This window comes from Ursus arctos, unplaced genomic scaffold (assembly GCF_023065955.2).
Source record: "Ursus arctos isolate Adak ecotype North America unplaced genomic scaffold, UrsArc2.0 scaffold_6, whole genome shotgun sequence".
Lineage (NCBI taxonomy): Eukaryota > Metazoa > Chordata > Mammalia > Carnivora > Ursidae > Ursus > Ursus arctos.
In genome coordinates this window covers 8,395,996-8,408,568 of record NW_026623078.1, presented here as the reverse complement: position 1 = coordinate 8,408,568, position 12,573 = coordinate 8,395,996, and the positions used below count along the sequence as shown (strand labels likewise).

Sequence of the window (12,573 nt, the reverse complement as noted above, 5' to 3'; positions counted from 1 at the left end):
CTCTAAAGACTCTGATTTAATTGACCTGGAGTGGTGCCTGGACATGAAGAACTTTAAAAGTTTTCCAGGTGGCTCCGATGTGTACCCACAGCTAAGACCTGCCTCATCTTTTGCAATTGTCATCTATAGGCCTGTTCATAGCTCCCAAGTTATATCTTTTACCCACACTTTTCCTCTGAGCTATAGACCTATATATCCAGCTGCCTACTTGATAATTCTTTTCTGAGAAATTGAGACTATTGGACAATTGAGGCTCAAAAGTACCTCAGAACTCAACATACCCCATATCAGAGAATAGCACCACTGTCCCTCTAGTTGTGGTTGTTCAATGGAGACACCAGAGAGCCATTCTCAATGAGTTTCTTCCCTTCACCACCCTTTTCCCCGTGGTGCAATAAGAGAAACTCTTACAAAAGTCACATCTGTGATGGGTAGTAAGGAGGGCATGTATTGCATGGTGCACTGGGTGTTATACACAACTAATGAATCATCGAACTTTACATCAGAAACCAGGGATGTACTGGATGGTGACTAACATAATATAATAAAAAATCATTAAAAAAAAAAGTCACATCTGATCCATCAACCCCTTATTCAATAATGAGCCAAACAACATTGGAGTCTAAGACAAAAGGAAAAAATGTGTGCTTTAGTATATAAGATTTTTGTATTTTTTAATGGTTAACTTTTTTCCAGAACAAGTAGTGAAAAAATATTGAAAATTTAATTTATTAATACCATAACAGTATTTTAAGTTTAATTTTTTATTTATACCACTACAGAATTGAATATAATTTTACTTTCTTAACTTTAATGAAAACTAACTCAACATCACTCATCATCAGGGAAATGCAAATCAAAACCACAATGAGATATCACCTCACACCTGTCAGAATGGTTAATGGCAAAAAAAAGAAACAAAAGTGTTGGCAAGGTTGTGGAAAAAAGGGAACCCTCCTGCAATGTCGGTGGGAATGCAAACTGGCACAGCCAGTCTGGAAAACAGTATGGAGGTTACTCAAAAAGTTAAAAATAGAACGACCCTATAATCCAATAATCACACTAAAGGGTACTTACCCAAAAACTACAAAAATATTAATTCAAAGAGATACATGCACCTCTATGTTTACAGCAGCATTATTTACAATAGCCAAACTATGGAAACAACCCAAATGTCCATTGATAGATAAATGGATAAAGAAGCGGTATATATATATATATATATATATATATATATATATATATATATATATATATATATAATGGAATATTATTCATCCATAAAAAAGAATAAAATCTTGTGATTTGAAGCAATGTGGACAGAGCTAGAGAATATTATGCTAAGTCAGTCAGAGGAAGACAAATACCATACAATCTAATTCATATAGGTAATTTAAGAAACAAAACAAACAAGCAAAGGGAGGAAAAGAGAGAGAGAGAAGTCTTAACTATAGAGAAGAAATTGATAGTTACTGGAGGGGAGATGGGTGGGGTGATGGGTACAATAGATGGTAGGGATTAAAGAGTACACTTATAACAATGAAAAAAAATTTAATAAAATTTTTAAAAAGAAAGCCAACTCATCAATAATACTTTCAAACTCTACTTCTACTTGAATAATGTTCTGGCAGAAATTAACCATTTAAAATACATACAAACATGTACATTGGGGTATACATTTTTCCAATATGAATTGGCATGGCACTGTGAGATCCTGTCTTTATTTAGACTTTTTATAGTTTGTTCAACCTGGAAGTATTTTTTTAAAGATTTTATTTATTTGTCAGAGAGAGAGAGAGTGCACAAGCAGGGGGAGTGGCAGGCAGAGGGAGAGGGAGAAGCAGACTCCCTACTGAGCAAGGAGCCCAATGAGGGGCTCCATCCCAGGACCCTGGGATCATGACCTGAGCCAAAGGCAGACACTTAACCAACTGAGTCACCCAGGTGTCCCCATCCTGGAAGTCTTTTTGCATCAGTATTGATTTCTTCAAATATTGCATTATTTATTTTGATTAGTTGGTTTTTTGTTTTGTTTTGTTTTATAATTTTTATTATGTTATGTTAGTCACCATACAGTATATCCTTAGTTTTTGATGTAGTGTTCCATGATTCATTATTTGCATATAACACCCAGTGCACCATGCAATATGTGCCCTCCTTAATACCCATCACTGGCCTATCCCAATCCCCCACCCCTCTCCCCTCTGAAGCCCTCAGTTTGTTTCCCAGAGTACATAGACTCTCATGGTTCATTCCCCCTTCTGTTTACACCCCCCTTCATTCTTCCCTTCCTTTTCCTACCGATCTTCCTGCTATTTCTTATGTTCCATAAATGAGTGAAACCATATGATAATTGTCTTTCTCTGCTTGACTTATCTCACTTAGCATTATCTCCTCCAGTCCCGTCCATGTGGTTGCAAATGTTGGGTAATCGTTCTTTCTGATAGCTGAGTAATAGTCCATTGTATATATGGGCCACATCTTCTTTATCCAGTCATCTGTTGAAGGGCATCTTGGCTCCTTCCACAATTTAGCTATTGTGGACAATGCTGCTATGAACATTGGGGTGCATATGGCCCTTCTCTTCACTACGTCTGTATCTTTGGGGTAAATACCCAGGATTGCAATTGATGGATCATAGGATAGCTCAATTTTTAGCTTTTTAAGGGACCTCCACACTGTTTTCCAGAGTGGCTGTACCAACTTGCATTCCCACCAACAATGTAGGAGGGATCCCCTTTCTCCACATCCTCTCCAACATTTGTTGTTTCCTGCCTTGTCCATTTTTGCCATTCTAACTGGTGTAAGGTGGTATCTTAGTGTGGTTTTGATTTGATTTGATGCTCAGAAATCAGTTGCATTTCTATACACGAACAATGAGACTGAAGAAAGAGAAATTAGGGAATCGATTCCATTTACAATAGCACCAAAAATCATACGTTATCTCGGGATTAGTTGGTTTTTGAAACCCCTTAAATTTTGTGCCTGAAGCAAGTGTTGTATATTTGGATAATCCCAGCACTCCCCATAATCCCAGCACTGACCAATTTATTAGGTTCCCATGGTTCTTAAAGGGCAAAATTCCTAACAGGCATATAAGGATTCAGTGGGCCTGGGCCCTGCCTATCCTTCCAGCCACATCCTGTGTGTCCCTGCCCTTGTCCTGTCTGCTACTGTCACTTGGCCTCTGCTGGGCTCCCTCCCAGCCACAGCCTCTGCACAGGTTCTTCTCTCACCCCAGAAAGCTCTCTCTCCCTGCAACACCTTCCTCTGACTCCCCCATACACATCGATTTCCTTTGTTGAACATTACTATAGAACAGTTTTCTTCATAGTTCTTTTTTTTTTTTTTTTTAAAGATTTTATTTATTTATGTGACAGAGAGACAGCCAGTGAGAGAGGGAACACAGCAGGGGAGTGAGAGAGGAAGAAGCAGGCTCCCAGCGGAGGAGCCCGATGTGGGACTCGATCCCGGAACGCCGGGATCACGCCCTGAGCCGAAGGCAGACGCCTTAACGACTGCGCTACCCAGGCGCCCCTTCTTCATAGTTCTTATCTAAGTTTTTGACTGCACATTTACTTTGTTTGATTATTTATTAATGCCTAGAGAGCCCACAAGGCTGTAAGGGTCATACTATCAAAATATGCTTGCATCTCTTACTGTAGCACTCCCAGTGCCAAGTACAGGGCCTGGCACATGGTCGATATCCCATTGCTTTTCATAGAATAAACGAGTGAATGAGTTAACATGCACAGTTGGGCTCTAGCACATGAGATAATTCAGGCCTACAGTTTGTCCCAAGGAGTACCCAGCACTAGTTTAACAGGATAATAACACAGATGTAAAGTGGAATACAGTCCTGTGGACAAATAACAGAGAAATTCTGGGTTTAATGAAATTTGGCCTGACTTTCGACCTAGATGCTTAAAATGAGTTACTGAATTTCTAGATCTAGAATTTCTAGCTGTATTTCCCAAATTATTTGCCCATGCAACCATTTTTTTCATGGAATAATTTATGGCACTAGGTTTCACAACTGAGTCTTTTAGGAACAGATAAATTGATGAGAGGTCTCAAACTACTCATCACTCAAGGGAAGGGGAAGGAAGTTTCTGCCAAATATACTGTTTGTTCTTTATAATATTTTTTTTCACAATCATAAAATTACTTTTTAATTGTGCTATAGTATGACATCATTGTAGATTCATAAAACTGTGTGGCTTGTGTACTTTAAGTATTCTCCTATATTTGTCCAGCTTTATTGAAATATAACTGACAAATAAAATTAAATATATTTAAAGTGTACAATGTGGTGACTTGATATACATATATATTGTGAAATGGTTACCATAGTCAAGCTAATTAAGACATCCATCACCGCCTCACAATTATCTTTTTTGTGTGTAGTGAGAACACTTAAGATTAATTCTCTTAGCAAATTTCAAATATACAACAGTATTATTAACTATACTCACCATGCTGTTCATTACCTCCTCGAAACTTATTCATCTCATAACTGAAAGTTTTTACACATTTCCCTCATCCCCCAGCCCCTGCAACCACCATTCTTCTCTCTGCTTCTATGAATTAGACTTTTTCAGATTCTACATATAAGTGAGATTAAATAATATTTGTTTTTCTGTGTCTGCCTTATATCACTTAGCATAATGTCCTCCAAGTTCATCTGTGTTGTTGCAAATGGCAGGATTTCCTCCTTTTTTATGGCTGAACAATATTTCATTGTATGTATATATATATATATATACCATGTTTTCTTTATCCATTTATTTTTCAAAGCTATAGTGATCAAAACAGTGTGGTACTGGCATAAAAACACATAGACCAATGCAACAGAATAGGGAACCCAGAAATAAACCCACACATATGTGGTCAACTAATCTTTGACAGGGTTGTCAAGAAGACATGATGGAGAAAGGACAGCCTTTATAACAAATGGTGTTGGGGAAACTGAATATCCATATCAAATGAAAAAGAATGAAATTACACCACACACAAAAATTAACTCGAAATGGGTTAAAGACTTGGAGCTCCTGGGTGTCTCTGTCAATTAAGCACCTGACTCTTGATTTCGGCTCAGATCATGATCTCAGGGTTGTGAGATCAAGCTCCGCATCAGGCTCTGCACTAGGTGTGGAGCCTGCCTAAGATTCTCTCTCTCCCTTTCCCCCATCCCTCCTCTCTCTCTCTCTCCTTCTCTCCCTCCCTAAAAAAAGGGGGGGCTAAAGACTTAAATGTAAGACTGATACCTTAAAACTCCTAGAAGAAAACATAAGTTAAAATCTTGACACAGGTTTTGGTAGTGATTTTTTTGGATATGATATCAAAGCACAAGCAACAAAAGCAAAAATAAACATGTTGGGACTACATCAAACTAAAAAGCTTCAAAGGAAACCATCAATGAAATGAAAAAGCAACCTACAGAATGGTAGAAAATATTTGCAAATCAAATATCTGATAAATATTTAGTACCCCCAAATGAGTTATACTCACACTACTCAACTGCAAAAAAAGAAAAAAATTTAAATAACCTGATTTTAAAATGGGCAAAGGTCTGAATAGAAATTTTTCCAAAGAAGATATACCGATGGCCAATACGTACATGAAAAGGTGCTCAGCATCATTAATCATCAGGGAAATGGCTATCATCAAAAAGACGAAGGGGTGCATGGGTGTCTCAACTGGTTAAGTGTCAGACTCTTGATTGTGGCTTAGCTCATGATCTCGGGGTTGTGAGACTGAGCTCCATGTCAGGCTAAGCATGGAGCCTGCTTGGGATTCTCCTTCTCCCTCTCCATCTGCCCCTTCACCCTTGCCCCTGTCTCTCTCTCTCTCTCTCTCTCAAAAAGAAAAAAAAAAGGCAAATAATGAGTACTAGCAAGGATGTGGGGAAAAGAGACCTTGTGTAATTTCAGAATACAAATTGGTACAGCCACTATGGAAAACAATAAGGAGGTTTCTCAAAAAATCAGAAATAAAACTATGATCCAGCAATCACATTTCTGGATATAATGCCAAATAAAAAGAAATCAGTATCTCAAAGAGATTGCTGTATGCCCATGTTCATTGCAGCATTATTCACAATAGCCAAGATAAGACAACCTATATGTCCAGTAACAAATGAATTTATAATAACAATTGATTATGTTTCACTATCTGGTCACTTCTAGGTGACTGAAGGAAATTACTTCCTTGCCTGGAGTGGGTGGGACAATCTTTTACTCAAGACATGGGTACTTGGGACTCCTTATTTTCCTAAAATTCATAAGTATAAAAGGGAACTTCAGTCTTGGACCTTCAGTAGATGGCATGTTTACTACCAAGAACCAGGCTAGCTTCCCATAAGCTCCATGATCTTACTCTTCAGTTCCTCTGCTGTCTGTTCAATCAGCTAAAGCACCCATTGCAATGCTTTCGCCCCACCCTCAGTGCCAGCCTCTTGGCTGGGCTTCACACCCTATACATTTTGTCTGGATAATCCCAGCCCATGATTCCAACTACCAACTACATTGCTGCTGGCCGCCAAATCTAGACCATTTGTCCTAAAATCCAGACAGCACAAATTCAAAACCTACATGTCCACAAACAAAATATAAATGCCTCATCTTTTCCTCCCCAAAACTGTCTACTGGAAGCCGCTACATAATTTGCATCATCCAGTAAAAAATGAGTGCAGAGGAAAGTGCCATTAAAGGAACCAAAATATAGTTTTTTTTTTCTTTCTCCACAGTTTGTCTCTCAACTTGTCATGGTGTTTGTTTAAAGTTGTTCTAGGTTAACAAAAAGCACAATTTTTTTGTCATTAAAATGAATTTTACTGCTCATCTTTATGTTATGAAATGCCAGCTTTAAATGCAAATATAGGAGCATTTAACTCATGTAGAATCACAGAAATTACACAATTTGCATTTTGTAACTTGTATGACACGTGTATTTTATTCTTACCAAAACTGTGGCAACACTACACAAAACAAACTGAACTGCTTTTAATTGTGCTTCTTGATATGTGCACATTCTACCAACCCTCTACCTTTGGCTTACTGATGAGTAAGGACTTTGTCTTTCTTTCAGCAAATACAGGGAAGAGCACGAGCAAGGGTATGATAGAGTTTCTTGGTCATTTGTGTTTCCTGGCACCTCATTACCTTCTTTCTGTTTTCTCAGCAAGCTCTGATTTGATCAGCAAGTGTAGCCTCTGGGGCCATGGGTCATAGATGTAATGTGCTTGTCGTGTCCTCACTTTGAGTGGTCCACTGAGATTCTGTATTCATGGGGCATCTCAAACATTGTATGCCAATGGGGAAGCAAGGAACAGCCTCAAGCTCCTTTGTTCACAAGCACATTCCATCATCTAGTCAATAGAAGGCTATTAATTTCAGGGCAATGCCAGCTTGGAGCCTGAACTCCTGAAAGTGAGGCCATGTAGCCACCCGGACTTCTGTGTCTCCGTGAGGGTCAGCACTGAGCCTCGGAGCCTGAGCCACCAATCTGAGGGTCACCTGACCCCTCCTCCTCTATCTAACCTCTCACCACACAGGAGCCCAAGCAAAGCCTGCCAGAGTGTCTCCTCTCTTCTTCCCCCCCAATCGCCTCTATTTTGGAGGCCCAATAAGTTTCAGATCCCCCAGTTCCACTGCTTCTCTCTGCCCATCTAGCCTCTCAATAGGAGCCTGCGATCTTTCTAAAATGCAAATTGTTGGGGCACCTGGGTGGCTCGGTAGATTAAGTGTCTGGCTTTGGCTCAGGTCATGATCTTGGGGTCCTGGGTAGACCACACATTGGGCTCCCTGCTCAGCAGAGAGTCTGCTTCTCCCTCTCCCCCTGCCCCTCCCCCCAACTCATTCTCTCTCTCTTTGGTGCTCTCTCTAATAAATAAATAAACTTTAAAAATTAATTAATTAATTAAAATGTGCACTCTCTCAAATAAATAAATAAATAAACAAAATGCAAATCGTTGTCACAAATACATACGCACCAGTGAAAATCCTCCATCTCTAAGGTTCCATCCATACTCCTCAACACACCTCACACCCTTCTGGCCACTAGCTCTACCTGGCACATCCCTTGGTCTCTCCCCTCTGCCTCCACAACTCTCCCTCTCCTCTACCCAAATCACACCCTATCTTTACCTGCCCAACTTTTCCCCAGCCTTCCAGGGTCAGTACAGGGCTGATGGCTCCCAGCGACCCCAAACACACTCACCTTGATTAAGTGGCCCTCCTCTGGGTTAACATCAATCACAGAGTTCACTAAGCTATATATCAATGATTTACTTCCTAATTTCTTCCCCGGGAAGCAATGAACAACTTGGGGACAGGGACAGCAATTTTCATGCTTTGTTTCCAGCACCAAACTTAAGGGGCTTGCATAGGGCAATGTTCACAAATGGTTTCACAGGGAAAGTGCCCAGACGATGTGGGAACCCAGGCAGGCAGGAAGGCCCTCCCTCTGCCTCCAGCCTACAGAAAGCTCACCCATGAAATCTTCCATTTTCACATTAAAAGTATTTTGACGTCAGGGGCGCCTGGGTGGCACAGTGGTTAAGCGTCTGCCTTCGGCTCAGGGCGTGATCCTGGCGTTCCGGGATCGAGCCCCACATCAGGCTCCTCTGCTATGAGCCTGCTTCTTCCTCTCCCACTCCCCCTGCTTGTGTTCCCTCTCTTGCTGGCTGTCTCTCTCTCTGTCGAATAAATAAATAAAATCTTTAAAAAAAAGTATTTTGACGTCAAAAAGACAATCATGAAAAACTTTTAATCAAAACATTTCATTTTACTTTTTCATGAGGATTTATCTAAAAGATTTGGATTGCAGAGTAGTGAAATGGGAAAAAGTACTCCTCTGAAGGTAAGGAGAAATTGGTCTGTTGGTGAGTTCTGCCATTAAATGCTGTGCGTTGTTGGGCAAATCACCTAAAATTTTTGGGCTTTGGTTTACTTATCTTTCAAATAAAAGGACTATATTAACGGGTGATAATAACACATGCACTCACTATAGCCACCTGCTACATATCAGGATTTGTTCAACATATGATCTCATCCCCCCCACCCCAACAACCCCATTTTCCACGCAACTAAAGTGAGATTCAGAGGCTAAATATTTGTACCATGTTGTTCTGGTAAAGCCATCCTTAGGAAAGTGGAACACGGTGTTTGTACCTCACTCCTCTTTTCTGTACATCACTAAAATTCCATTGCAAGAAATTGCTGCTTTACCAATCTCCCCAAGGCTGTGTAGTGTGTCAGCCAGTGCAGGTGTCAGCCCTCTCTGGTTAAAATGAGCCATGCCCCCCAGGTCAACCTGATTCAGTTAATTCTGCTCCTTCTTCTCTGCAACTCTGTCTAAAAGGATCTTGCAGTTCTGAAATTCTAGGTTCTTATATAACTCCTGAATAATTCTTATTCAGCCCTTTGCCCCAACCCTTCCTATTCTATCTCAAACCCCAGGGTGGAGAGATGGAATGATATGGGATGGCAGTCTCCAATTTCCTGGAAACTGCACACCTCAAAAATAGCCTGAGCCAAGTGTGCATCCCAATTTTCCCAGGTATAAGCCAGCCAGGAGGAATGGCTCAACCTGGGAAAGAGCAAGAGGAAGCAAGAATCCAAACTCCACAGCAAATTCTAAACTCTGGGATTAAAGCGATGGTGCTATGCGAGGAAGGAAGCTTTTAGGTGGGCAAGGACAAGTATTTGAACAAGCCTCTCCAACCTTCGAAGACCGTGGTTTTGTTCTCATGCTGACCTCGGTGCAAGGAAACAGAAGCCGCAGCCAGGGAAACGGAGCATCTTGGCAGCCCCCATCATCGGTTTCTCAGAATTGCTGTGTCTTCTTCCAAACAAACCTCAGGAGAACCACAATTTTAAAACTTACTTCATCTGGGAGAGTCAAAATTATTTTGGCAGTTCTCTGGAAGGGGAAAAAAAGACAACTAATCCCTTCCCTATTCCCTCCCCATGACAAAAAGAAAAGTTACAACATAAGGCATATTGGAGCCAGTTACAGAAATACATTTGAAGATCTGCACTGTTGCACAATGTGCAAATTTGGAGAAGTAATTTTGAGGCTAAGTAAATGTCTGGAGACTTTATTTAAAATGTCCCTTTGTCTTTGCCCAGCCAAACTGGCACCTCAGGATCACAGAAGAGGCCTTTGTTTCCTCCATGACATCAGAACGCTCTGGGTGCAAAAAGCAACCATCAGGGACTCTTGGATGAGAAGAGAAGTTATTTCTATTTAAGGGGCCTGAGGATGCACCTCTGCTCCCTGCAGGGTTAGAAGGGCATTAAGCAGGTTGCCTTAGTTAAATATATATATATTCAGCATGATTGACATACAGGTTACTCCTTTGGCAAGCCTCCCCATGATTTATCTGTAGCAAAATCTCAAGCTTGCATAACATTATCATACATTTGCATCTCTAATGCCATACCATTTTATATTACTACACATTAAGAAAGGCATATCAAAACTGGAACTACCCCAAAGAGGTCAATTAAAGTGTTGGGAGGGACTTTCATATGAGAATAATTTGGGGGAAATGATGACATAGCACAAATGATTAAAATATGTAATATCACAAAGGGTAATATGAGCCAAATGTGAACATATTCACCAATTTCCAGAATGCCTGGGCAGAGGGACGCACTGTGAACACCGAGGAGGTCATTTAGCATAAGTAAAAGAAGGGGTAGATAACAAATACAGGACACACAAAATTCAGAACCCTCAGACTTTGTTCAGACTGCTGGTCCTGTTCATTTATCCATTCATCTGTCCTTCCTTGTATTGAGTCAGCAAATATTTATGGAAGGAGCACAATTCTTCCCCTCAAGGAGTTCAGGATCTCAGAAGAAACAGAGTTCAAGTCAACTGTACAAACATTTGGGGGCACTTACTAACTGCCAGGAGCTCTACCAGGGAATGCCCACAGAAGAGGTGCTGTGACAGAGGTTAGCACTGAGGTCATGGAAGCACATAGAAATGATCAACAGAGCCAGACGAGGTATGCAGGGAGGGTCCTGAAGGGCTCTTGGGGAGGCCATGTCTGAACGGAATTTCAAGGGATGATTAGAAAACAGTCCAGTGAAGGGGCAGGAAGGTGGAAGTTTCGATGGATGTAGGACTTCTGCTGACTACTGGCCTACAACTAAACCCAGAGACAGGGCCACCGAGACTTCTCTACTACTCCCAGGAGCAAACCCTGAGTAGTGACTTTTCTCCCATTCTCCTAGCCCTCCTAGCTTCCAGCTTCTCCCACAGTTGCACAAAGCACTCCTTACAATGATTCTTTTATTCCACATCATGGGTAGTGGGGCTGCTTCTTTGATCGAACCCTGACTGATAGAAATTGTATATAATCTTTCACGTCCCCCTTCCTACCACCCCAATAAGAATTTTGTTTTCATCTCTCTGTGGAAAAGTTTTTGAAGGCTACCTGCAGCCTCAAATTCTCAACCCCTGGCCTATTGTTTGCTTGCATAGAACTTGCTGTGAATCACTGAACACTACATCAAAAACTAATGATGTATACTATATTTTGGCTAACTGAACATAATTAAAAAAATGATGATAATAATGTAGATGGCCTTCTTGTTCAGCTGCCTCTTCCAGAGCACATTGATGAGAGAAAGATCTACAATGGTGTTTCTCCAGACAAAAAGCCATGTTGATGACTTTATATAATTAATGTAGAGCGATTGTGTTACCAGCGGTCCCATGGGTGTCTGTCTGGGAAATAATTAAGTGAACCAGCATCCCAACTCCAGGGAAGAATGTGGTTGTGGCCAGGAGGTCAAAAAATGTTGGAATGCCCATTGCAGTGCTACTACACACAGATGTGACACATGAACACTCTGGAGGCAATGCCACTGTTACAATATCTCATCAATACACTCCCAAAGAGCAACTGAAGAAACATACAGTTCTTGCAGACATTGTGGTCTCTGCTGCAGGCATTCCCTATCTGATCACAGCAGATATGAATAAGGACGGAGCTGCACTCATCAATGTGGAAATAAAAAGAGTTCGAGATCCCATCATGGCTAAAGCCAAGTTGGTTGGAGATGTGGATTTTGAAAGAATCAGAAAGAAAGCCAGTATATCACTCCAGTCTGTGGGGGTGTTGGTCCCATGACAGTGACAATGTTAATGAATAATACCACTATTGCTGCAAAAAAGGTGCTGAGTCTTGAAGAGTGGGTAGTATTGAAGCCTAAGGAGTGTGGAGTAGCGACTAATTATCTGCAGTGACTTCTGTCATGAACAACACTCCAAGCCACCTCAAGAGGCAAAGTAGGCCAATAGAAATGCAATGTTTCTTATTTATTTCACTGAAATGGTTTAAAACGATGCTTTGTTTTATTGAAAGCTTAAATAGGTGGGTGTTTGTGCACATAGCTCTTTAGTACGTCACCACAGAGCATGCCAGTATCATGGTGGGTCATGTGATTCAGCCAAGAGAAGCCATTAACCTAGTGACTAACATGGAGGACATTGTCCCATTGAGAACAACTGCTTAACTTTGTCAAGTCACTCCAGTTAAAATTTGCCTTTTCT

At 40.8% G+C, this 12,573-nt stretch overlaps 1 pseudogene; it reads left to right on the top strand.

Annotated features, from left to right (window-relative positions):
- Nucleotides 1–7,880: 7,880 nt before the first annotated feature.
- LOC113268142 (bifunctional methylenetetrahydrofolate dehydrogenase/cyclohydrolase, mitochondrial-like) lies at nucleotides 7,881–12,267 on the top strand (annotated as a pseudogene).
- The last annotated feature ends 306 nt before the right edge of the window (nucleotides 12,268–12,573 follow it).